This window comes from Zonotrichia albicollis, chromosome 1 (assembly GCF_047830755.1).
Source record: "Zonotrichia albicollis isolate bZonAlb1 chromosome 1, bZonAlb1.hap1, whole genome shotgun sequence".
NCBI lineage: Eukaryota > Metazoa > Chordata > Aves > Passeriformes > Passerellidae > Zonotrichia > Zonotrichia albicollis.
The window spans coordinates 64,203,650-64,231,502 of NC_133819.1; the positions used below are offsets into that span (position 1 = coordinate 64,203,650).

Consider the following 27,853-nt stretch of genomic DNA (forward strand, 5'->3'; position numbering starts at 1 on the left):
ACTGCAGGGATAAGTTGCCTTCTCCTTCACAAGAGTTAAATAGTTAAATTTCCAACATATTTGACAGGCCACATAATAATTCACACCCCAGTAATAAGAAAGAAAAAAATTAAAATCCACTTGGCAACTATGAACAGAGGCTATATTGAAACACTGTCAGGGGCATTATCCTCCCTACAACTGCTTCAGCACAAGAAAAACTAAATCACACCTATAGAAATACAATAGGAAAAAAAAGGAAATCCTAAATTACATACTTCAGTTTGATCCCTACATTCCCAGAATCAAACTTGGAGCTACATGAAAATTTGAGGATCTGTTTTTGCAATTTTTAAATTTTCTGCATTTTAAATATTCCTTTCTCCTATCATTTATCACTTCATTAATGCTGCTTTCCAGGATTTTTTTTTCCTTTAAAGAGCTAGAAGAAAGGGATGCATTTCTACAGGCTAATACTGGCTCCAGTCAGATAGCTCAGCTGAGGAACAGAAATGCCTTGAACTTTTCACTGCTTTCAGCAAAACGTTATAAAGGTCCACAATAAGTATTCTTAGGGTAGGATAGGGACCTATATTTTTGCCTCAGAAGGTAGTGGCATTTCTTAATTACCCTCATGTATTGATTCACCCAACCATGTCAGCAATATTTCTTAGTCTCCATGGTCTGTAAATATTTCTACACACTGTGTTTCAAACTCTTCTGTAGTATAGATTTGTGGTGTGCCTGTCATGCTATGATGTTTTACCAGTGCAGTGCTTCTGCAGCTTTGGTACTAACTGTGGGTTTTGCCTTTCTAACAAGTTCAATTCTCTGTGAACAATCATTCCGATTGCCAGGTGTTACCAACTCATCTAAGTTGAGTTTGCTTTAAAAATTATGTGCTTGGCTGGGTGACACATTTGACTTTCTATCAGGTGTATACAAACTATTAGCTCAACCCAGCCACTAGCCCAAAACCAAGTTGATGAGGATCACCTGCTTTTCCCCCAGGTTTTTATCCATGGAAGAAGCAGCTCAGTTGTCCATAGGTGACACATCTCTGCCATTGAGAAGTGTTTGGGAGAGGCAGAAACATGAAGAAAGCTTCTTCCCAAGCTCCACTCTGAGCAGTACTCCCATCTGCTCTGGCATCTCAGTGGCTGGTGGCTAAAGATCAACATTCAGGAGCCACAGAGGTACCTGGTCCTGGTGAAATGCCAGCAAAGGCCAGAGGAAACAGGCAGCAAACTCAGCTCCCCAACAAAAACAGCTAGGAAAACCCCAGCAGATCCAGTCCTTCAGTACCTCACATCTTCCATCCTATGAAAAATTATGCATTTACATAGTATGAAATGCTGCCATTCTGGTTCAGGGATTGAAAACAGAGAGCCCACAGGAAGGTCAGCTCCATGGGGCTGAAGATCAGTGTTCTTAACTCCACTACAGCCCTCCTGTGACACATCAGCTAAATTGCTCCCACCTTCTTTATTGTACCCATTCATAAATCTGGTGGACAGACACATGAAGAAATGTGATTTTCTTTCCTGAATCACCTATTTGGTTTTGACAATTGAAGATCACTTTATCAGGAAAGTTTGTCTAGATTAGGCAGAGAATTCAAAATTAGCCTACCTGCCCCTGAAATGGGCAGACTACACACAGCGGGCACCAAGGTCTGTATTAAGGTTCTTCCCTATCACTGTACAGCATCAGAGCTCACTGAATCAGGCACTCATGTTTTCCAGCTGTTATGGGATTCTGAAAACAGTGCTTGACCTCAGTCAATCCTCAGTCTTTTTGCCAGTGACTGTTCTTGTACCACATCAGCAGCCCCTTTACATATGAAAACAAAATTGGAAAAAGCCTGTGAAACACTTTTTCTCCCTCCATCATTCAGGATATATCAGGAACCCCTGTCTGTGACCTGAGGAAGCAGGGAAGCAAAGAGGGATCCTGTCATTTCGAGACACAAACCTAATAACCAGCAGCTATTCAGTCTGCCCAACTCCAGGCAGTAAATTTAGGTGCCAGCACTGAGGGAGATAAGTCGTCCTAAGCTGCCCATATATTGAGAGGGAAAGTTTCTCCTCTGAATTTGTGCTCAGAGGGTATTAAATTCTTGTTTGCTCTCTTCTGCCTGCTGCACTAAGCCTCCTAACATGCATGTTACACGTGATTTAGAGAATCATACACATGATATGTTCTAAGTCAATGTTGGCATATGCTTAAAGGTGGAGTACAACTGTGTTTTGATAGAGCAGCAATTATTAAAACACAGTGTAGAAAAATGATGGTTTTTAATATAAGTATAGCTGGAAAACAAACTAGGGATGTGAAAGGGGATTCTTCAGTTTCCTTTCCATTTAACTGTCTTTGGGGGAAGAAACCACAATAAGCTGTCAGGTCAGTGTCAGTTCATAGAAAAAATGCCAAGGCTGCCTTCCCAGGATATTTTGAGAGCATTTGCACTGGAAATACACAAGAATAAGAAGTCTCATGACATTTCTGCCAATTCATGTCTGGATTGCATTATCACTTGAGAAGGGACTGAGTCCCTCCCAGAACAGGGAGTCATTTCCATGAAGAGCTGTGAAATGGAGCCAAGGCTTAGAGCATATCAAGGGGGAAGCAGTGCAGCCTCAGGCCCCCAGATTGCCCTGCAGCAAGAGGGGCAGTCCCTCCAGGTCCTGCTGCTGGCAGCTGGGGGCAAAGCCAGGAGCCCTCCTTTCTGACTAAAAGCCACGAGTTTGTTTTCTACACTGAAGTAGGAGCTTAGCTTTAAAGACACTTCTCTCAAAACCAGAAAAAACTGGCCTCTTCTAGTTCACATCTGTCTCTGATGGGCATTTATTCAGTCCTACCAAAAAGACTATCTCTGTCAAGTCTTCTCCCACAGGGAAATTACCAGGAAAAAATTATATCTTTGCTGCTTTAGCACATAGGATGAGTTTCTGCTTTCCCCTTGACCAGAGCAGGAGCCTGGAAACATTAACCTTACTGGGCAAATGATAACCACTGCAAATACCTCTTCAGCACTTTAAAAGAGTTTACAGATTTCCCATCCAGGACAAGCTTGCTCACTATTTGCAGAATCAAATTGACTTGAGTCAGGTATGTATAAATCATGTGCAGATCTATATACATACATACATATGTTTGTTTATGTGTGTGTGCACAGGTGTGCATATTACACACGTGTGTGCAATAAACAACTTCATCATTATTGTTTCAGTATACAATAGACTTTCAGAGAAGCATTTCTTTGTTAAAAGGTTAATCTTAAATAGTCCTGCTCTCCCTGTTTCCACCTGGTCAGATTAGGGTTTCCCACTGCATAGCTGGCTCATTAATTCATCCTGTGCTTTCCATATACCTCTCAGCATTTTTCCCCCACAGCACACAGGGCAGTCAAAGAAGTGAGCTTTGTGTGTATGGTTGCTGGTTGGGGCTGGTGGATCCTGACAAGTGCATCCTCTAGCAGGGTCTCTGTTTCCTGGGCTGACAGCCAGCCAGCAAATTCCAGCTTGCCCACCTGCATGTAGCATTCTGAGACATAAAGAAGATGAGGAAGCACAGCATTGTGTGCCAACAAGCAAGGACCATGCTGGATGGTAGGAGAGACAGAAGTCACCTGCTTAAAAAGTCACAACTCTTTGTCTAGAAAATGCCCCCCATGCAGAATAGTATCAACAAGACAAGGTTTACCAGACACTTTTGAAGTCATCTCCAACCCAAAGAAGTTACCAAAATGACCCTACAAATTGCTAAGTATGCTTTTGATCTACTTCATTGACAATATGAGTCAAACTCCAGAAGAAATGTCTGCAACAGGACAGGGGTGGAATAAGCACTGAAGTTCCCATTCCTGCATGCTATCATAAGCCACTTGCTCAATGACTTTGTGTGAGGATATCCATTTTATCAGACCAGCTGGGCAAAGAGACATAACATTACACAGGCCTCCATCTCCTTGGATATCTGTGAATCAGAGAAACACTGTCACAGCTGCTGTTGAGTGAGTGTTAAGGTAGAAATGTGTATCAGGGTGACACATCACAGCCTGTAGATACTGAAGGAGACATTTCACTGAGGTCACATGTCTAGTGCCAGCAGACAGGCAGCTCCTTGCAACCCTTGGAAATGACCCAGAGCTCAATACAGAGCACCATTTCAGGGAGACTGACATGATATGATTATTCTCTATATCACAGCACAGCACTACAGCAAAACAGTACTCAGCTCACAAGGACTGAGAATCGAACTAAGGTCTGTTTCCACACAGCCTCAGCTGAAGTCATTGCATGGGAGGTGGAGTGGGGAGAGGAGGGTGAGGGGGGAGTTGCCACAGGAGAAAAAACTCGGTAACTTGTAAAACACTTGGACTGCCATACTTGGAGATTAAAAACATGCGCAAGAAGCATAGGAGCATCTCCTGTGTGCAAATATCTGGCCCATATAAACCCAAGTCCTCATTACTGGTTTTGTTGTCTTCCTTCCAAGTATTATTCCATCTTCTCAGATTTGAACTAGATTTGTAAAGTACTTTGAGAGTGGAACATTTCCTACTTTGGTCTTACACAGGATCTAGTGCAATGAGGCTCAAGCCACCATGCTACCAAAACATCTTGAACCCTGCTGTTGGGTACACGATTTATTGCTGCTGTTCTCATACATGCTGACACAGAGGACACCCAGCTTAAAACACGATGATAGCTCTATAAAGACCTCAGGGTCCTGATTCTCCTGATCTGTGTGCTGACCCCTCCTGCTTTACAGGTCCCCATTCCAACTTGGTGGGATGCAGAGTGGGGTTGAACCTCTCCATCCCTCCAGATGCCACTCAAGCACCTGTTCATGAACACTTTCTCTTCCTGCAGTTTAACATCTTCCGTGTTGTCATGGTTTGACCAGGAAGAAGTTGGGAATTCTGGGAAGCTGTGGTCAAACCAATGAAGGTTTTGGGTTTCATACTGACACCTGGTGTAGCCAGTGGGGTTTGGACACACCTCCGAGAATACACAGGGGTTAAAAGCAGGGCACTGCCCTGGCACTTCCTCTTTGGACATCGTCGGGCGAGGAGTTCAGACCTCTCTCCCTCGCCCGGCCCGCTGCTGCTGGGCGGGGGAGGGGACAGCCATGCGGTGAGGCCTGGGGCCTGGACAGAGGGGGCTTCGGGGGGGCTCCAAGGATGGAAGGGTGGGGGAGCCCCAAGAGACATCGGGCAGCCAGCTCCCCTTCCCCCCCAGGAGAGCAGCAAGCGAGAAGGGGGAGGAAGACTGCCCGGCCGCAGCGGCAGCATGTGGGCAGCATGCGTGGGAGCCCATTCCGGGACCGACAGACAGAGACTGAAAACTTTTAACCCTTTCTTGCATGATTGGGGCCTTACAAAAATGCTAATCCTCCTCGAAGCTGAATAAGAAGGGAGATGAGAGATAAGGACTTTGGCCCGGAGATTGTGGAGATGATTGGATGGGGAGAGATGATTTGGAGTGGCCTTTTGGCTGGACTTTTTTCTTGTAGCCATGGACTCAGTTGTTCCTGTGACACAGACTGCATTTAGGGGGAGGCAGTGACTCAAAACCAGGAGGGTTCATTTGTGAGGACCCCCCGGCCCCAGGGGGTTGGAAATATATGGGGGGGACAGTTGTCCCAAAAGCAGAGACTGTGCCTTTTTGGAGTGAGACAAGGCATCCTTGAAAGACCACCCTAAAAGCAGCTCTGGCCATGTCTCGGTGGTGAGAGCACTGAGCATGGAAGGAACATGTCACAAGCGGCAAATGGACTTTCCGGGCGGTGCCGAAGTGACAAGGAAGCATCCGGGATTTCAGTGTGTTTCCAGAAGCCTATGGAACAAGAAGGACTCCGTTCCTCTTCATGAACTGCAGTTTGAGTATACTAAAGTGTCGTGCCGGGCTGGGCAGTTGGTATTTTTGAGAGAATGTATTGGATTGGGAAAGTCAGGGAGTGGGGAGGAGGAAAAGTGGTTTTTTGTAAGGTTTTCAATTTTTTTTTTTCTTTTCCTTATAGTCTTTCCTATTTTTTCCCTGTAGTTTTAGGTAATAAAGTGTTATTTATGTTTAAGTTGGAGCCTGTTTTGCTTATTCCTGGTCACATCTCACAGCAGACACCAGGGTGAGGCATTTTCATGGGGGCACTGGCTCTGTGCCAGGCTCAAACCATGACATTTTTTGGTTCCCTGACCGGGAAATCGAATCACGGGAGAATGATGAGGTAAAGCTGTGAGATGAGACCAAGAAGAATAAGGAAAGCATGTACTAAGTTAAGGTAGATAGATAGTCATAGTGAATCTGAGGTATTATTGTGTAGAAGTGTTTTGTAGTTCTGTTGATAATTTTAGAAAGTGTATTCTCGGAGGTGAAGGGTGGAGTGTCATGGTTTGACCAGGAAGAAGTTGGGAATTCTGGGAAGCTGTGGTCAAACCAATGAAGGTTTTGGGTTTCATACTGACACCTGGTGTAGCCAGTGGGGTTTGGACACACCTCCGAGAATACACAGGGGTTAAAAGCAGGGCACTGCCCTGGCACTTCCTCTTTGGACATCGTCGGGCGAGGAGTTCAGACCTCTCTCCCTCGCCCGGCCCGCTGCTGCTGGGCGGGGGAGGGGACAGCCATGCGGTGAGGCCTGGGGCCTGGACAGAGGGGGCTTCGGGGGGGCTCCAAGGATGGAAGGGTGGGGGAGCCCCAAGAGACATCGGGCAGCCAGCTCCCCTTCCCCCCCAGGAGAGCAGCAAGCGAGAAGGGGGAGGAAGACTGCCCGGCCGCAGCGGCAGCGTGTGGGCAGCATGCGTGGGAGCCCGTTCCGGGACCGACAGACAGAGACTGAAAACTTTTAACCCTTTCTTGCATGATTGGGGCCTTACAAAAATGCTAATCCTCCTCGAAGCTGAATAAGAAGGGAGATGAGAGATAAGGACTTTGGCCCGGAGATTGTGGAGATGATTGGATGGGGAGAGATGATTTGGAGTGGCCTTTTGGCTGGACTTTTTTCTTGTAGCCATGGACTCAGTTGTTCCTGTGACACAGACTGCATTTAGGGGGAGGCAGTGACTCAAAACCAGGAGGGTTCATTTGTGAGGACCCCCCGGCCCCAGGGGGTTGGAAATATATGGGGGGGACAGTTGTCCCAAAAGCAGAGACTGTGCCTTTTTGGAGTGAGACAAGGCATCCTTGAAAGACCACCCTAAAAGCAGCTCTGGCCATGTCTCGGTGGTGAGAGCACTGAGCATGGAAGGAACATGTCACAAGCGGCAAATGGACTTTCCGGGCGGTGCCGAAGTGACAAGGAAGCATCCGGGATTTCAGTGTGTTTCCAGAAGCCTATGGAACAAGAAGGACTCCGTTCCTCTTCATGAACTGCAGTTTGAGTATACTAAAGTGTCGTGCCGGGCTGGGCAGTTGGTATTTTTGAGAGAATGTATTGGATTGGGAAAGTCAGGGAGTGGGGAGGAGGAAAAGTGGTTTTTTGTAAGGTTTTCAATTTTTTTTTTTCTTTTCCTTATAGTCTTTCCTATTTTTTCCCTGTAGTTTTAGGTAATAAAGTGTTATTTATGTTTAAGTTGGAGCCTGTTTTGCTTATTCCTGGTCACATCTCACAGCAGACACCAGGGTGAGGCATTTTCATGGGGGCACTGGCTCTGTGCCAGGCTCAAACCATGACATTTTTTGGTTCCCTGACCGGGAAATCGAATCACGGGAGAATGATGAGGTAAAGCTGTGAGATGAGACCAAGAAGAATAAGGAAAGCATGTACTAAGTTAAGGTAGATAGATAGTCATAGTGAATCTGAGGTATTATTGTGTAGAAGTGTTTTGTAGTTCTGTTGATAATTTTAGAAAGTGTATTCTCGGAGGTGAAGGGTGGAGTGTCATGGTTTGACCAGGAAGAAGTTGGGAATTCTGGGAAGCTGTGGTCAAACCAATGAAGGTTTTGGGTTTCATACTGACACCTGGTGTAGCCAGTGGGGTTTGGACACACCTCCGAGAATACACAGGGGTTAAAAGCAGGGCACTGCCCTGGCACTTCCTCTTTGGACATCGTCGGGCGAGGAGTTCAGACCTCTCTCCCTCGCCCGGCCCGCTGCTGCTGGGCGGGGGAGGGGACAGCCATGCGGTGAGGCCTGGGGCCTGGACAGAGGGGGCTTCGGGGGGGCTCCAAGGATGGAAGGGTGGGGGAGCCCCAAGAGACATCGGGCAGCCAGCTCCCCTTCCCCCCCAGGAGAGCAGCAAGCGAGAAGGGGGAGGAAGACTGCCCGGCCGCAGCGGCAGCGTGTGGGCAGCATGCGTGGGAGCCCGTTCCGGGACCGACAGACAGAGACTGAAAACTTTTAACCCTTTCTTGCATGATTGGGGCCTTACAAAAATGCTAATCCTCCTCGAAGCTGAATAAGAAGGGAGATGAGAGATAAGGACTTTGGCCTGGAGATTGTGGAGATGATTGGATGGGGAGAGATGATTTGGAGTGGCCTTTTGGCTGGACTTTTTTCTTGTAGCCATGGACTCAGTTGTTCCTGTGACACAGACTGCATTTAGGGGGAGGCAGTGACTCAAAACCAGGAGGGTTCATTTGTGAGGACCCCCCGGCCCCAGGGGGTTGGAAATATATGGGGGGGACAGTTGTCCCAAAAGCAGAGACTGTGCCTTTTTGGAGTGAGACAAGGCATCCTTGAAAGACCACCCTAAAAGCAGCTCTGGCCATGTCTCGGTGGTGAGAGCACTGAGCATGGAAGGAACATGTCACAAGCGGCAAATGGACTTTCCGGGCGGTGCCGAAGTGACAAGGAAGCATCCGGGATTTCAGTGTGTTTCCAGAAGCCTATGGAACAAGAAGGACTCCGTTCCTCTTCATGAACTGCAGTTTGAGTATACTAAAGTGTCGTGCCGGGCTGGGCAGTTGGTATTTTTGAGAGAATGTATTGGATTGGGAAAGTCAGGGAGTGGGGAGGAGGAAAAGTGGTTTTTTGTAAGGTTTTCAATTTTTTTTTTCTTTTCCTTATAGTCTTTCCTATTTTTTCCCTGTAGTTTTAGGTAATAAAGTGTTATTTATGTTTAAGTTGGAGCCTGTTTTGCTTATTCCTGGTCACATCTCACAGCAGACACCAGGGTGAGGCATTTTCATGGGGGCACTGGCTCTGTGCCAGGCTCAAACCATGACACGTGTTTAGTAAAACTACATATGTACAATGCTTGCCATGCTGCTCACACAGGAAATCAAAACTGTTTATTTTTGCAACAGGCAAATTGTGGGCTAATTTATACAGATGTATTTATTCAGTGACTCATTAACAGTAAGTATCACGAACCTAATTTACTGCAACATCAGCCCACAGATTGTGGCAAATTATGTTACAGAAAGAAACAGGACCCAGGTCTGTCAGAACTGACTTTTAGAATTGAGGTTTATTTTTAGCATCCATTTCACAGCCAGCTTTACATCAGCAGGATGGATTTTGTCAGTATTCTCTACCTATGCTTACTCACCTATCTTCAAGTCTTTTTCATTAATTTCTGTTCTAGTGACAATTTTTTTTTGCATGGCAAGACATAAGTGTTCCTGAGGATTAAATCCAAAAGTAGGGTAGGGTTTGAGTGCTTTAAAAAGCACTTATGTAAAATGACATCCATAATTGACTCCCTATATCTTAATCAAACTAAAGAAATATACCTGCAGCAGTATAAGGAAGGGAAATATTTAATTGTTTCAGATCAGCTTTTAAAATTAAGATTTATTTTGTCTAGGAAACAAGTGCAAGCCAAATATTTTCTTCAGATCCAGTTTGAAAAAAGTTTATATTTAAGGCACTTGCAGTGATAGAAGATCAGAACCAAGGATGAACACACATACATGCTGCAAAAGGGGACCAGAATCTTGCCTGCAATAGTCCAGTGGTCAGAGTATTCACCCTAGAGGCTAAAAAGCATTTTTCTTCCCTCCACCTGTTTCAAAGAAATTAAGCCATGCTCTCAAACCATCAGGAGAAAGTTATAACCATCAGGTAGGCTGCAGGGTATTCGGTTTTTCCTTGATTCTCTCTCTCCTATTGGAGCTGTTCTGCTTCTCGATGAATATGCATGAATTCATTAAGAGACAGAGAGACTAATTAGTACACTTAGCTGGGAAGGCTGGTTACCCTGTCCCAGTCCCTGCTCTAGTGAATCTCTCATTAACCATACAAAGAGCAACCAGGGGCAAAAATCAAGTTATAAACATCCCCCTTTCCAAGCCAGAGCATCCTATAGCTTAGCAGGCTGATGTCACATGTGCACATGATTGAGTGCCCTGAGAAGCAGACTTGACACGAAAAGATGATCCACAGTCACCAATCTAACCTCAAAAACCCTTCCCCTCCCCATCTCCAAGCATTTAAGAGGCAGAAAAGAAGGGGAAAGGCAAATGTCCCATTCTGATTTCCAGACACACATTCAGAAATTAAAGTCCCTAAAACCATCAGAGCTTCCCAAAAGCTTCAGACAACAAGTCCCTTACTTCTCCAGATCAACACCTGTCAGCTTGGTTAGATGCTCCCAGAGGTTTTTTTAATATAAACAATGCATATCTTTTGACTGCTGGGTTTTTCTCTCACCTTGCTTTTCCCAGATTGACACATGCAAGCTTTAGTATAAGCATTCATTTATTGCTTGCATTTAAACTTATACACAGCCCATAAAAGATTAATACATATCCATGAAGAAGACTTTTATATCAGTCAGATCAAAATTAATGAAACCAGTCTAGTTAGTAGGTGGTTGGTTTACATGTTTTTATTCTAACATTATCCTATCACGTTATACTACCCTGAAAGTGGTTTAATGTATTTTGTACGTGTTGTGAAATGTTTTTGTGGTCTCTTGCCACTGCACCCTGGTGAAAAACGCCCCCTGGTTAGAACTGTTTGAATAAATTACTAAATCAAGCACAAAGGAAGAAAGCCAGTACAGAAATTGGGGAGGAGGATAAATCAGTGTGAGGAGAGAATATATTCTTAGACACCAAATCCCTTGCATAATACTTTGCTCAATAGATCATATTTTTCTTTAGCACTGAGGGAAGAGGCTTTTTGCAGATTAGAACATTTTGAGCATTTGACTGAAGGCAGAGAAAGTTTTATTTATAAACAGAACTGCAAAGGAACAATGGGCACTAACATCTGTAGTCATTTGTGAGTTATGTTTCTGAGTGTCAGCCTGAGAATATGAATTATTTTTTTGCAGATCACACATTTCATCACCCAGTCCAGGTCAATGAAAAGAAGAACCCCTACACTACCTTTATTTGTCTTGAAGACTAAACATGTACAAGACAAGGGCTTTTGTTTTGGGGTTTCTTTTTCTTTTTCTTTTTTTTTTTTAAAGCAGACATATTTTGTTACTGAAGAGCTTTTAAATCATGGGGGAAAAAATAATTTCCTCTAACTCTTCTTTTTCTCTTCATTGAAGGCATAAAAACTGTGCTCCACCTGTTAACACTCACAGACCAATAACTTAAATTTTTGGCACTTATTTATAGACTCAATAGATCCATCCACACCTGCTTTTCCCTTAATTAGTTGACTATCCAAAGGCTGCAGACTGGCTGCTGCCAGCTTCCTGTGCTAATAGGAAGATCATTTAGGGCTGATGTAAAAGCACAAAATAAATGAATAAATAGGTCTCATGCAGAAACACTAACAAAGGAAATATTAACACAAGAGGGGGGAAAAAATAACAAAAAGTGAAATGGACGTGTATTGCTGGGGAAGGTTGGTTGCTTGGATTTGCTGGATTTTTTTATAGCCAAATCTGAGAAACATTTAAACCCCTAAAACATCTTTAAGCAGTGCAGGGCCCAAGTTCAGTACTCTTGCACTACTTCCAAGGAGTTTGGGGTCACCAAAGAGGAGATGAAATCTTTAGCCTCCTCCCTTTACACATTTTATAGAAGAGAGCTATTGTGGTGGTAGGAGTCAAACTATTATTAGATTAGCTATTACTCAGAGGGAGGAAAATGCTTGAGAGAGATTTACTTTTCACTGTGCTATCAGCTGAGATGTTAGAATAGTAGGCATTTGAAGACTAAAATGACAGGAACATTGTAAGCACCTAAGCAGGCAGGGATTTGAGTTTGGTTTTTTTTTTTTAAGAAAACACTTGAGTCCTATTTTTCCAGTCTAGTAACACAGGGGCATCATTTACTACATTTAGCCAGTGAACATCCTAGCAAAGAAGTTGGTCTCTCATCCCCAGATAGGGACACTGTTGAGGCAGCATCCTATTTGAACTTGCACCTAACCCATTTCAAAGGATGGAATTAACTCCCCACAAGGGCTGCAAGTTGCACAGAATATAGTGGTTTTCTTGAGAGCTCTACTGCTTTTAAGTTCCTGCCTTAACACAAAAGGTACAGCACCCAGCACAAGGACACTCTCATCCATCTTATGCCCTCCAGACAGAGCCATAATTACAAAATCTGGTCATACTACTGCTCAGACTGTTCAAAGTTTTATTTTTAGGAGAGCAGCTCCAGTAAAGCACTCCAGTAATACTGTTTCCAAGGCTCAAAGGAAAAAAATTGCCTGGTGGTGCATGTTAGGACAGGAGAAAAGGAAAACTGTGTAATTAAATACCTAAGGATGAAATAGAACAAGTAGGATAGTAAGAAATAATTACTCATCTGAAGGTTTGCTTTGACCCGCTATTCTGCAGTCACACCTATTTTACTATTATGTTAAAATAACCCATTTTGTTCTGCTTCTAGGCTCAGACCTATGATAGTACATTAGATGAATTTCCCATGTTGTCCTTTTCTGTTTGGGAAGTAGTATAATTATAGCGACTGATTTGGGAGAGCAACAGTTTGAAAATGTTGCCTGAGGCATACCAAAGTCCCATGACTTGTTAATAAACCCCTTCTCTCCCAGGGCTTTTTTTAGCTCCTTCTCGAAATAATGTTAGCACTTCATTGCAATGTTTTCCTCAGTTTGTGGGTTTGCCAAAAAGCAGGGATAAGAGAAGAGGTTCAGGTGCATCTGGCATATCAGAGGGCCAGCTTGGCTCACACACAGGCGAGGAAATCTTTCCTGTTAGAAGGTTGAGTCTTCAAAGAGGTCTGAAATCTCTGCTGACCCAGACTACACCTTACCTGAAATGCAGGGAGGCAGGATGGAGATGTATCAGCCTGCTGTTGCAGCCCCCACAGGAGAAAATACTGAAGACTTGGAGAGAAAGACCACAATTTTGAATTCCTTTCCTCTTCTGCTAGCCCACAGACATTTCAAAATGTTACTATAATTTCCATTACACAGTAACAAAATTGATTTTGTTACATAAAAAAAAAACATAACCACTTGATCATAAGACACCCTATTTCCTTTTTAGTGATATATATACCAAGCAAACCTATATGTTAACTTCAACTGCTTAAGTCACCACTATTTTCAACACCCAAAAAAAAAAAGATTAAAAAAAAACCATTTCTATTATTATTGAATAAACCTGGGAAATTCACTGACAAATATCTTTGGTATCAGAAAGCCTGGGCTGCCCAGTAATATGTATCAGTCTGGATAAGCAATCCTTTGAAAATAAGAAAATTCAGTTGCATAACTGTTTCTTGACCTCAGCTCCCCAGCAGCACACTTTGTAGAGAGGAGGACCACCACCAATGACCACAGTGGGACAGCATCCAACCCCTTCCCTGTGCCAGTGCTAACTGCACTGCAGGTGTGCTGTGCCAGAGGGAAGCTACACACATCTGACCCACAAACAGCCTACTGCAGCACCTCACTCCAGCACTAAACATCTAAGTCTATGTTATCTTTTGCCTTTCCTACCATGAAAACCCCATTTCTAGGTACATCTCCTTCCTGCATCTCAGTGCTGAAGAGAAATTCTGAAGTTCCCCCACATGCATACACACACACAGGTATGTGCATTCAGCTTCTCTTCTCACCCACCCTGAATTTTTTTCCTTTCATCCTCCAAGCTCTGCCAAACTCCAGCTAATCCTTCCACCGTTCAATACTGCTCCAGCTAATACAGTGGCCGCAGCTGGAGTGGTTGCAGATAATTCCCAGTGAGCAGCACCAGCTCCAGGGGGCCAGAGTTAATGTTTTATTGGCATGTATGTTGATTCTGTACTTCCTGGATTTGAATTTTCCGTTTGGAAAGGTCCCTGCTACAACTGGGTCATCTTAACTCTGCGTTAATAGGGATTTGTTTGGGTTTTTTCCTTATAACCCTCAGAGCTTCTTTGTGGCAAGGTAGCTGTAATTATCTTCAAAGACTTTCTTTCAGAGTTTTTAGCATCTCACATTGCATATCACCTCTAGAATCAAACTGAGATTTGTAAAGCAAATTACATCCCAAATACTGAATGCAGAAAGCTGAAAATGTAATTTGACCAATGAAAACATCTACTTACAAAAAGAGCACATCTCTGCAGCCTTACAGAGTGAGAAATCCCAGCACTAGGTGTGGGGGGAGAGGCTCTGCATGTGCTAGGACACCAGGATAGAGCCAGAAGCTCACTGTAGCTTTCAGGCAAGCATTCAATTCCTTGGAAGCGTACTCCAATCACTTAAAGCAAGGATGATGACTGCAGCAGCTTGGAAAGCTGTGGTTGGCTTTCAACCATCACCACTCCTAGGGATGTGGGATAAGTATCTCTCTCCTTTTCTGTCCTCATGAACAGCCCCACTGGCACAGCCCAGTTGAGGGAATTGGTGATTCCCCCACCCCACCACCATCAGCTAAGCAGCTCCTTTCCCCAGACCCTCTGGACCACGTAGGCATCCCCAAAGGCATGCTCCTCCCTGGTCCTAACAAGAGGCCAGTCACAAAGGAACCCAGATGGGCCCACCAGGAGCAGCTCAGCATTGTACTAGCCCTACCAGGACAGCAGTGCTGGCATTTCACCACCTAAATCTAGGGACAAGCCAGGCAGGGGTGTGTCACCATCTAAAATAAAAGCCTACAAGGCCTGGTTGACCACCTGCTTCAATTCCACTTGCTGCTTCCACACAGTGTGCCCTGGGGGAGTCTTCTTCAGCTCCATGCCAAGCTGTAGTATTATGACTTTATTCTGGTGGTTTGGCACAGTTTCAACATTCTCCAAGCCTTGTATAAGTGTAAACTTCCTGCTGAGACTGAGAAGAGTGTGAACAAGGTTCTGCAGCTTCTCCTTCTCATCATTGCTCATCTGCAAACCGTTGTAGAGCAGACAAAGAAGAGAGCACCCCACGGTGGCCACAGAGGTGAGGGGGCAGTGCCAGCTGACCCTGTGGGAGGTACTTGCTCTCATAAAGGGGAGGCCCCTGCTAATCCCTGGCCTGCAGCATGCCATCAGCATCACTGTGTTCCAAGAGAATGTGGCAACTTCCCCCCTCCTCCTGCTCCAGCCTCCATGACCACCCTTTCCCTCGCCTCTCTCCAAACTGACCACCTCTCCAGCCACAAAGCAAAGGTTTCCTCCCACATACCCTGTGAATGTGTTCTCCCACCCAATCCCTAGGAAGAAAAACAGCAGCTTGACCCAGCCCAAAGCATTTCATCTCCACATGTGACAGTGTCTCCATTGCTACTACACATGAAGCACACCTGCCCACACAAAATAGTCACTCACAGGTGGTGCCTCTGGGATGGCTTAAAAGCAATCTTAGATTCAAGCCAGCTATATTTTATATTAAAGTCTGGAGTTGGAGTTTTCCTTGATCATCACTAAAGAACATGACAGCCTTCACTAGACCATGCTAAAGGATGTGGGCAGAGTAGTTTATACTCACCTTGATCAGAGGTTGTTCATTCAGCAGCACAAGAGATGTCAAAATTTGGCTGAGCAATTCTCCAGAATGACCCAGTTGTTTCAACACTGAAACCATGGGGTAATATGCTGCTTTTTCCTCTTCTCCCTCCTCCCCTAACTGCAATGTCACTGGGAAAAAAGTTCCCTTATCTAGTAAATAAAACAACCTTTAGTTTTGACTCACTCTTAGGAATAAACAGGATTGAGCAAAGCTTATTTCTTGAGAAAATTCTTCCACGTCCTCTATGTCCTCCCCTATCCTACGGCAACACAACTTGGAATTTAATTCCTCAACTAAAATGTTTGGCTTCTGCATTCCATGCAGAAGTTTTTAAGTAGAGACCACTTTTTTATCTATTCCTACAGCTGCTTTCTTACAATTACATTAGCTATCTATTTATTTTCCTGCTTTAAAAAAATTGTCAAACCAAACAACTCACCATTATGTCTCCTAAAGTATATATGCACTTTTCTATAAAGCTCTGGAAATTCTACAGCACTTCATGCCCTTCTTCTCCTAATAAGACTCATTTTAAAGGGCACCAATATTCCCAAAGAAATGATGCAGCCTTCTCTTACTGCACCAGAAAACACATTTCAAACATAAACAAGCTAGCAGCAACCATATCTTTGCTTGGCAAACGGAGTAGTCTCATCACTTAGTCCTGTTCACAGCAACACACAAAGGAGTACTCTGTAGCCAGGGGTAATAGCTGATCCCATAATCTGGCAGTAACACTTAGAAAGATTAATTACCCTATTAAGATCTTAGACACTACTAAGAAAATCTTTGTATAAACCTTTTAACTCACAACAAATGCAGCATATTTGGTGCCATCAGTTTGTTGCACAATAAAGGTTCTCACCCTCCCACACTTGCTCAGTTTAGTCTCTGTCTCCCATACTATATAAACACACACACACACGTGCTCACACACACAGCACTTCTTTCCTTTTTTTTTCTTTTTTTGCTTCTTTTTTTTTCCTGTTTTCCCAATACAAAGGAATAAAGTACAAGTGTGTTTGGAGCAGATAAAGTAAAGACTCCTTCTGTCCCCAAATTGGCTGCCTCAGAGATTAAGCAGCAAGAGCAGACGCTCACTGATTCAAAGGCTGCTGCTGTGTCAGAAACCAGAGGCACCTAAGCAGATTCAGGTTGTAAACCCTACACAAATTATATATCCAAAAATTTAAGGAGGGTTAAATTATAAAGGCACGTTATCAAAAGACACCTTCTAAAGTACATGGTTCCTGATTAGCACCATCAGATGCCAATGCAAAATAGCTCGTCACCTTGGCACGGCCTCCCACTTCCACACTATCTCACTCTCTCACTCTGTCCTTCTCCGCCACATCATCACCAGCAAGAAAAGCTGCAACAGTGTGAACAGACTTAGATAAAGCGACTGTGAGGCATCCAGCAATGTTTAAGATCACCATTACTGCCCCGGCTATCCATAAGGCGATTGCATGTGATTAAAGTCTGGCAAGTGGGAAAATCGCGTGCCTCGGGCACAGCCTGTGGGGGAGCAGGCAGGGTCTCTCTGCTGGGAAGCAAGTGGGAGGATTTTCCACTCAGGGCACACTTGGCCTGAAAGTCAAAGATGCGGTTTAACATTTCACAGTCCTTTTTTGAGGAAGCACTTCCAAAAAGAGCATTGTAAAATCTTTGATACAATCTTTGATACTTCTGTCTTGTAAATGAAGTGGTGGGAGCAACTCCTACCCTAGATCCTAAATGCAACAGGCATGAGCAGTAACTTCCAGTTGCCAGCACACTGCCCGTACTACAAAAATCACATCTGTTTTGATGCATTCCCCCTGAATGCTTGTTGTCTGAGCTTACTATTTTGATTTCAAAATATATCTGAAGAAGCTGACCTTGGAAACATACCAGGAAAAAGAAGTACTAACATTCACATCCTAAAGCATAGTTTTCTTATTGTTCATCACTGCTTTTCTTGATAATTGCCAGGCCCCAGTTTTGTCAAGGATGATTTCATTTGTCAGTGGGTGGTGTGGGTGGGTGAGGACCAGCATTCCTGGTACAGAGGGAACATCCTACACAGCTACAGTCCTTCACCAGGGGTTGTCTGAACATCTTTTCTTATTCCCATCTGACACCAGCCACACAAGTAGCTGCTGCTTTGCAAATCAGACCCAAGTGCCCAAGCAGACTCGTTGCATTTCCAGAGCTTTCCCCACGAATACTCTCAGTTCAGCATAACCCACTGTGCAATCACATTGTTCATATATCAGCAGTCAATGACATTATGTGCAAAAGCCTATGCTGAGGATGACCCATTTCTTCCTCCCTGACATCTGGTAGGTTTTACGCAACTCAATGGCCAGGACAGAGTGCAGTAACTCTAATAATCTTCCTCTGTCACATCCAGGTCCCTCTCAGTGCCTTATGGCCCGCGCTGCTCCTGCCGCAGTGATTATGGAGACAGCAGTTGTGCTGTAATTAGGATCCTCCTGGGCAAGCCAATCTGAGTTAGCAGCAGAGGCCAGCTGCTCCACTGCCAGCCACATCTTTTTGGCACACCCTCCTCTCGGGCACTCATTCCCTCCTCTCTTCCCAAGCACCGGCAATGCTCGGACGGGCTTTGGATGAAGAAATTTGCCTCCTCTCCACCACTGCCAGCCCCATCCAACACTGCAGCCAGACAAAGCTTTCCCCAAGGAAAGCTGAGCCCGGAGCACAGCCCAGTACCCCCCTGTTCTGTCCACAGGGGCCTGCGGCTGTTTCAGACCTTTCATGCTGTTTTCACTGCCAGAAGCCACATTTTGCACAATACGGATGTGCACGTTCCTTTTTACATCAAAATATAAAGGCGGGGGAAGGAGGGGGTGCATGTTCAGTATAGTTCTACCCTGTCCTTTTCCCCTCCTGATGATGACCCAGACAGTTACAAGTTTGACCACCTCTGAGTCACACATTAAGAATCTCATTAGAGTTCCATCTTCTAATTTTTTTCCAGAGTTAGAGTCCTGCACCATTCCTGCTTCCTTTCATTATGAAAGAGAAAAAGTGTTGACTTTTTTGTTTGATTTCTACTGCTACCAAGAGCATATAATAGCTTGTATTTAAGCATATAAATAAATTTTAAAAGAAAAAAAGAACAAAAATCCACACATGTGCCTTTTCTCTTGACTTCTTAGTGTCTCTGGTTTTTATCTGTTCGGGCTTGAGCAACAGACAGGCTGTGGTCACATTCATTCTTAGTCAGTTTTGCTTTCTATTTTTATTATTATTTTACTTACTATTTTATTACTATTATTTCCATGCTGCAATGAACTGCCTAACCTTTTTTCTTTCATTTTTAACATTAGGGGAAAAAAAAAGAGAAAGGTCTACTGTGATCCCTCAAGAGCACCCCTCAAAAGCATATCTTCCAAGAGATGGCAACACCTTTGCCTGCAGCATTTTACAGCACGGTGCTATGACCATGGCCATCATAAAAAAGTCTAGAGCAGAGATGCACGTTTAGTTTTCTTCTTACAGGGGCAGTAGCTCATTCTGGCATGTCTAATTTAACCAAAGTACACCTTATGGGGAAAATGGATGGTCCCCTTAATCACAGATGAAGGTGAAAACAGCGTAGCTACTCAGTGCCTCTCTGGTGACAAAGCTGACCTTGGGTAATTCTCATAATCACAAGTCTAGGGCAGATTGGTAAAGAGCTACCAGATTTCATTAAATAGGTCCTGAAAGCAAAGGGAAGTAGTTCTCCAGTACTTCCCATGGGATCAGGTTGTCTTTACAAGCGTGTTCACATTTCTAGGTTGAAATTGTCATCAACTTGCTCTGAAACCAATTTCAATTTGCTATGTTTTCCATAAAAAAGAAGGGGTATCTGTGGTGCACTGCTTCAAGAATACAAAAAAGTTCCTATCTGCTTTTGTTAAAGATTGGGTTTGGTTTTTTCCATTAAATTCTGCCGAAGGAAAACAGCCCACACCTACTACAATTCTACATGTTCCTCACTTATTAAGTCCTTAGAGCGTCCGATCTCCTGCCTGGAGTGGACGGACGGAGCAGACCGGAGAGGGCGATAATTCCGTGTAGTTTTCCTCCCTCTAGCGTTGGAAACCGAGATTGCGGGTCACCCCTGCTCCGAAAGAGGACAAGAAGCTCTGAGGAAATAACCCCTAAAAGTTCGGCACCTCGCAGTACGCTGGAGGAGCCCAGCGACCCTTCAGACCATCTCCCACACCCCGGCACACGGGTTCTGTGCCAGGGGAACTACCATGTGCCAGCCCAGAGGCTCAGGAGCCCTGCTGACCATTCTCTCTTGCAAATAAACCCTCTCTGCCAAGAATTAGGGACAGAATTTTCAGCCTTGACCCAAGAGGCATCCAAGTGCATTTCCTTTCAGAGACAAGGACAAAATGGGGTGATAAGCGTGAACTGCTCCCGCTCTTCCACTGCATTTTGCCTGGGTTTAACGATTGTGGGGCTCATAAAAGAGCATGTGTCTTCACAGGGCTTCTCAAATATTTACAGAATGTATTTGGTATCCCCTGCTAATAATAGCCCATTAGGTCCCCAGATAGAGTGTGAGAGACTGAGGCACTCTTGTTCTGGTTGCTGTTTCGCAGCCTTGCCTCACAATGCTGAAAGGCTCCTCAGTTCTTGTAAAAGGGTAAGAGACAGGGAAACAGATTGCAGAGGTTCCCGAAGCTGTTATTTTAGGAAACACTGCTTCATCGGTGCAATTGCATGCTTTCTCCAACCAGAGTTGGGTGAGGTTCACATTTACTTTGCTTCAACTTACTTGTTGAAATTAAGAATAAAACCCCACAGAAGTGGACAAGTTTACTAGACAGATTTCTTGGGCTCACTCTTCTGAAGTGAAAATTGCTTGTTTTGACCACAATACATTTCTGACACCAGATGCCAAAACCAGAAAACACCATTTCACATCTGCCTGTCCTTGGCAGTGAGCCACCCCAGCTAAAGCCCACCTATGCAATGGGCAAAGCCAGAGTCTCACCCTTTGCCCATAGGGTGTCAATCCTAAGCTACCTGGAGCTACTCCGGTTGGAGGAAAGGAGTTTATCTTTCATGGTCTGGGATGGTAAGAGCCAAACAGGCCTTGTGGGAGTGCTTCCCAAGCAGGTACATATAGGAGAAACCATATTTCCCACACCCTTCCTTTGATCTCTGGCACACACACACAGGGGCCCGAGGGGCCTGCAGTTCCCACTGCAGTAGGAAAAGGAAGTCAACAGCATCGACCCTCTATGAAATCTCTGTGGGAGCAAGGACAAGGAAGAGGGGTTACTTTGTATTGCCCATTCCCACACATCCCAAACACATCCCTCCCATCCCAGTTCCTCCCATCCCATTCTGCATCCTCTCCCCTCAAAAGCCACAGCGCTGGTCTCTCTCTGGAGACCCTCCAGCATCATATCTGTGGGTCCAGAGACAGCACCTGAGCTGAGATGGGGTCCAGGGACAGACCTGTGCAGCTGGATGGAGATAATCACTCCTGCCTGCATCACTGATGCACTCACGAGCAAGATCAACCAAATCCAAACTCCTGCCCTAACAGGAGTAAGTCAGTCCCTCTTTCATTCCCTGTATCCAGCTGCAGGCATTAGAGAGGGGCCAGGCCTGCCTCAAGCTGCAGGTCTTGCTTGGTGCAACAGGGCAGTCACAGCCCGCAAATGAGATCCAGGCCTTTCTTTAAGCTCCACTCAAGTCTCACTCAATCTCAGTTTGACTCCAGCATGCAATTAAATTCTGTCCTAAGTGAGAACACTCTTGTGAACTGGGCTCACAAACACAATTTGCCCAAAGTGTGTTTTAGGAGCAGCAAACTGAAGAGAATGGCTGCTGTCAGGCATGGTGCCAAAGGCATCACCACAGAAAACATTTCCCCAGGCAGCAGGGTGGGAAGCAGATTGCTCCCAAACTGAACTGAGAAATTTTGCCCTTCTACACGTGTGCTTTTTGGGTTTTTATCCCTTTTTTGTCCTTTTTACATCCCCACTTCCTTCCCCCTTCATGATCAAGGGGGAAGGAAGAAGCAGAAGTCACAGCTGTCTTTTGGTGCCAAAAGCATTAACGGTACTGCTCAGTGGTGGCAGGGGTGCTCTGTGGGGCACATCTGGGGCTCCAGGAAATCTGGAGCAGGGCCAGCCCTAAAGGAGGCACATCTCTCTCGTGCTTTCAAGAGCACAAAGGCAGGCACACCAAGGGCAGAACCATATTTTGTATGAAAGCCTTGCATGGGATGGCAAGGCAGCCCAAGCAAGGAGATTTGATGCATGTGAACACAGATAAATGCCCTTCTCTCCTGGCTTTATGCACAGTCTTCATACCAGGCTGTAAACAAGCACCCTAAAGCCAAAATTATGCTTCATTACTCAGAGTGCCCCATACAGCACAGGCACTGCAGAGAAACTATTTGTATTGCATTTGTTGCTCCCTGCACCATAATGCTGTTCTGGGCTGAGCCCAGGTTCTCACTGGGACAGAAACATATTGACTCAAAAGCCTACAAAGTGAAATACCCAACAGCCACGGGCCTGCACCCTTCCCCAGAGCACAGCAAGTGGCACACAGGGAAAAGGGAGGAGCTTCTTCTAAACAAGTCTAAAAACTACCTTGAACAGCCAAAAGATGTGTTAACATTGGCACCAAAAAGAAGCAAGGACGAGTCCACCAGTGAAGGAAAAAAGACATGTAACTGCAGTGGAATTTCTAGGAATAGCTTCATTTCTTGTCTCCCTCAAGAATTCATGTGAAGAGCTGGAAATACAGAGGATGAAGCTAGGCACGCACAGATGTCCCAAGGATGTACCGAGGGATGTGCCAGGGCAGCTTCTCCAGGCGCAGTTCGCTGCAGATGGTTGTTGAGTACATCCACATTAGCCCAAGGGTATTTCTGCACACCATCTGAAGGCAAGGAGATGGATCAGGGCTGCACAAGCAGAGGCTGTACAGAGAGCCCCAAGGCCTCCCCCTTCCCAGTCACACCCCTTCTTCCCACCTCAACCAGCACTGGCAGTCCCACACAAACGCAAAGGGACAAGCTCTGACCATCAGCACTGTAGAGTTTGCATTGACTGGGCTTTGCTGCATTTGGTTCACGAGAAATTATTTGCCTTAAGCACTCTTTCACCACATCCTAGAGTGAGAACTACTCACTTCAGGCTGCTGCTGCCTCATCCTCTTAGGTCCCTTTGCTTAACCATTTTCACCCTGTTGGTCACCTTTAGCTTTCTCCTAAATCCCAAAAGCCATCAGTCTCCACAATCTGGGAGCACTCATCTACTGGCATCCCATAGGACACCCTAGGACCTGCAATACTGGGAAGAACAGATCCAAAAACGTGTGCAAAAGGTCACATCTGAATCCAAATTGCACCCGCTTCCAAACTAGCCAAGCTGAGTCTCCAAGGACATCACCACAAAGCAGCCTGTGTCATCACGACTGAAAGACTTCCAGACTGGATATTTAGGTACTGGACCCACTATGCTTTGGTCCCTCCCATCCAAGCCAGTACCTCCTGTAGCAGCATGGGGACACATGCTTTTGGGTGATTTAATCTTCTCCATTACCAAATCTAAAAGGAAACCTTGGAACAGCCCAATGCTCCATTTCAGCTCAGTTCTTCTGGAGGCAACAAACATATGCATGAGTGTGAAAGGGAACACATGAGGAAGATAGGAGTTGCAGAACATACATTAATACACTTGTGGTTCATGTGCATTTGATTCACGATGGTTAAAGCATCACCGAACACATCCCAGCAGGCTTTAACAAACCAAGAGCCATTCTTGGTTACCAGATACAGTAATTTTCTACACAGATACTGTGATTTGTCCTTCAGAAAACTTCACAGCCTTGTCATGAATCTCTATGATTTACAGTACCTGCTGCTAGCTGGAGCTCACAGATGGAGCGCCAGTACTCCAGACTGACAATACGCAGCCAGTAACGCTGAGCAGGGATGTGTCACCTCTATAAAGGTTGAAAATAGGACAAAAATATCAGAGAACAGAATAAACTTCTGATAGAGGCTTTTTTAGTCCTCTAATCTGAATATTCAGGCTTAATTTAGTATTTTACGTGGGGCCAATTAGACATCCACAAAATGGCACGAGACTGGTTTGCACTGATGAGTATTCTGGGTTTGTATTTCTTCTGTCAGCAACCTTAGTTACTTGTTATTTCGTGGTCAACTTACCGGTATCTTTCCAGGGATCAAGGAAGGGAACATATTACCTTAAAAAGATATTCATTTTAATTCCATCGGGAGACCATTCTTTCTCACTTACATATGCAAGTTTGCTTAACTAGGTTGCCTGCCATTTTCAAACGCCAGAATTTCAATTTATCCACCAAATTAAACAGTTACCTTTGTACCCCAGGGGAAAGCTGCATGGAGGGAGGAGAAGGGGGAAAACACGTACACATGGGCACACATTCACACTTTTCCAGCTTTTAGAAACAAGGAATAACTTTTTTTGTTATAGCAGCATCAGATCATCTATAAGGAAGAAAAACCCACCAAACTAATTGTGGGACTTACCAGTTAAATTTAGCTATTCCAGCAAGGGTATATGGTGTTCAGAAGGGAGCATGCAACTGGCTATCAGTGGAAGTCTCTGCCACATCAGTACTGTGAGCCAGCGCTTCTCCATTTGTGGCACAGCCTGAAAGGGACTGCATGCCTGTCTGTCATGAGCAGATCACTTAAGAAGTGATGAGAAACATTTCTAAAGGAATGATGAGAACTGTCAAAACATTTTAAGTGTTAAAAGCAACAAAAGATTTGATTTAGAATTTTATTCCTCTATCCAGCCAGAACTATTGTCATCAAGGATGCCTGAATCTTCTCAAAAATTTTTTCTCTTTTTTTCTTTTTCTTCTTTCTCCCTCTACTAAATTTAAAAAATATTCCTGTAATTTCCAAACCAATGGCAGGAAATGACGAGCAAGGAAACTGAATCCTTCTAGTAGCCAATGCAAATTCTAGCAGCCTTGCTGACACACATTAGAAGACAGAGAAACTACTGACGTTAAGAAGTGATAGAAAGGTCTCAGCAGCCTCTCACAGGTGTCATATAGACTCAAGGAGAAGGACACAGAAGATGGTCCATGCATGTCATGCACCTGCTCACTTTGCACATTGAAAAATCACAGAAGAAGCCAGAACAACTTCCAGTCGCACCTCAGCAGCATGACCTCAGCAACAGCTCAGTTTCAGCATTGATAACCAGAACTCTGCAGGGTGGCATCCTCACCTGAGGAGGTTTAGGCCATGCAGGGGACACCACACACACTCAGCACAGCTCTGTGCCTGAAGGGCGATGCTCTGTGGAAGGGGAACTGCAGGGCTGAGTGTCCATCACTGCACGCACGTGAGAGTGCCAGGGCACAGCCATGGCAACCACTCAGCAATTTCAGGTTAAGAGGGAGAATTGAAAAGCACAGCAAATGATCAGGATAAACAGACAGAAATGAAGAAAAGGGCAGTCTTGGGCCTGGTATCACATGCTTCCAAGACAGGCAGAAGCTTTTTTCAGGAGACTAACAGATCAGTCAAACACAGGACTACTCATTTTTATAACTCCCATCAGGAGCCTTCTTGCCCTGACAAGCCTTCATTGTGCTCTCTGCGGGCAGCAGCCAGTGCAGACCTCCAGCATCTGATGAACCCAAAAGGATCAGTGGCTGGAGGGGAAAGGGGACAAGAAGGGTGACCCTCCTAAATAACTTTTGCAAAGTGACTCATCCTTTCACTGACAGCATTAACATCTCTGCTCCTGCCAGCTGGGCAGCTGCTGCAGCCCTCGGAACAGTGAGGGAATGTTTTGTTCCAGAGATGGGAAAAGGGGGGCACAGGGGGAACAGCCCTTCTGTGTGCATGTGAGCGTGCATGTGTAATTGCCGTATGATTCCAGCTATTTTGACCTAATAGGAGTTATTGCATTAGTCACCAGCCCTGGTACAAACAGATGGGTTTGCAAGAATTTAAAACAGAAGGGGAAAGGAAAAAAAGATACGAGAGATGCCAGTCTCCAGGGCAAAAGGGCGTCCTGGCCATGGGAGCTGGGGAGGTCCCACACAGCACAGCCCCACTGAGAGCAGCTGGCCCACAGCACCTGGTGGCTTCCCACCTCTCTGCAGTGAAGAGCCAGGAGACCCCCTCCTTCATCCAAACCACTGGACTCAACACTCCACTTGTGCTGAAAAAGTTTCTCATGAAAAAGGAAAAGCACAGCTGACGTTATACAATGGTTTCTTTAAAACCCTCCATATTTTTGTCACATTGTAGGATCAGCTTTCAGGTCTTCATCATAAATTTGCAGTACAAGTCAGTAAGGCTTGCTTGGGACACAGACTGTCTGGCTTTGCTAAGGGAGCATACTTGGTGCCTGGCTAAAGGAAAAGACATGGCAAGGCAAAAATCAGCCTTCCTACCCTCTGAAGCATCCAGATTAACCAAACATAAGCCCCAGGTCCACAGGGTTGAGCCCACCAACATTAGGAAAGCAGATTCAGTGCATCTGGAGCACTGTTCCCATAGCCAATATTTACTTTTCCAAACTAGAGCAAGAAGGCTTTGCCATCATTCACGGAAACATGGGCAGTTCTCTACTAAAAATACTTTCTAACCTTCCCCCTTTCCTCCTCCCTACAGCATTTCCTATTTTCTTTCCAAAAGCTTTGCATAGGCCTCTGCAGACTCTACTGCCAAGAGGGACTGGACACACACACATCTTTCCTGCCCGGCTCCAACAACATTCTTGCCATCCATGCAAAAAGTCTTTTTCACCCAAGAGCTCCGTCCAAGCCCACAGGAAACTCCTACTGGCTTCTACTTTGGAGCATCAATTCTAAAATACTCTCCTCTGAAGCCTCCAACTTCCCCACCCTATCCCTCTATATTTACTCTTTGCCTCAGAACCTTTCATTAAACCAGTGCCATCAATGCCAATTCCAGGTACCTGCACCAGAGCATTCACCAAAACACAGGTACAGCCATTCCTGCACAGAGATGAGGGTGGGACATCACAACACGGAAGGGGATTCAGTTCTAAGCACAAGAAGCCCAAGGACCAGAACATCTGATCCTTCTGGGGCACCTCTGCCCAAAAAGATGGGAGCTGGGAACACTCAATGCCAAAATGCCAACTCTCAGAGAGCGGGGAAAGGGAGGGGGAAGCTTCTTGCACTAAATTACAGGTCTGAACATCAGCGACAGAAACCCCAGTCAATGAAAGCTTGTAAGAACCTGCCCAAGCACATACATTTTAATTCTGAAATAAAAGAGAACAAATTTGGGAGCATAAAGGTTTTAAATTGTTGATTGGAAGATTTGCATGTAGACAGAGTATTGTTTTCTTCTCCTGGCTCACTGGGTAGCAAAACAGAAAAATTATGTGTAATTAAATGGAAACAGTATCAATTAGCTGCGATTCTCCAAGCTGTGGAATGAGTAAACCAATGAGGAAAGACTGTTCTTGTCCTCTGGCAGCCTCTTCATGTCAAGATTATTCTGAAGATATCTTAAATCCACTTAAGCATGAGCTATGCAAACAAATTTTAAAAGAAATCAGTGCAGGTGGAGGGTTATTTACTAGCCAGCATATTACTCAATCAAGCATATCCTGAGGAATTAACTTGATTGCCAGTACTTGAGCTCATTTCATTAACATTACTTCTTTGTCTTCCTTGAGTTATGCCCCTGAAGTTTAAATTCTAATCTAGATAGGGACAGGCTTATCTTTTACCACTATAGGAAGTGGCCTTTGGGTCAACACTTTTAGATACTCCTAGAAAAAGGACACACGCAAGGACAGCAAAAGTCACCCCGTTACTGTATCCAGTACACACAAAATCCTGAGCTTTAAAACAGACAGGCAGACTCCACAAAGACATTGCCCACAAGTCCCATTGCACAATGACAAATTCTGAATGGAATAGTGTTTTATTATAGACTTATTTTCCCCCCTGTGATATTGTTAAGTCAGAAATTGTATCACTTAAATCTATTAAGAAACAATAAGAACATATTGCTTCTTATAATTTAAAAGTAGTATACTGAGTGCACAGA

General features: G+C 44.8%; 1 long non-coding RNA gene across 1 annotated transcript; it reads left to right on the forward strand.

Moving 5' to 3' along the window:
- Positions 1–4,869: 4,869 nt before the first annotated feature.
- Positions 4,870–9,047, forward strand: LOC141729361 (uncharacterized). Its single transcript, XR_012580825.1, has 2 exons — positions 4,870–6,614; positions 6,720–9,047. It is a non-coding gene; the product is annotated as an uncharacterized LOC141729361 (long non-coding RNA).
- Positions 9,048–27,853: the final 18,806 nt, after the last annotated feature.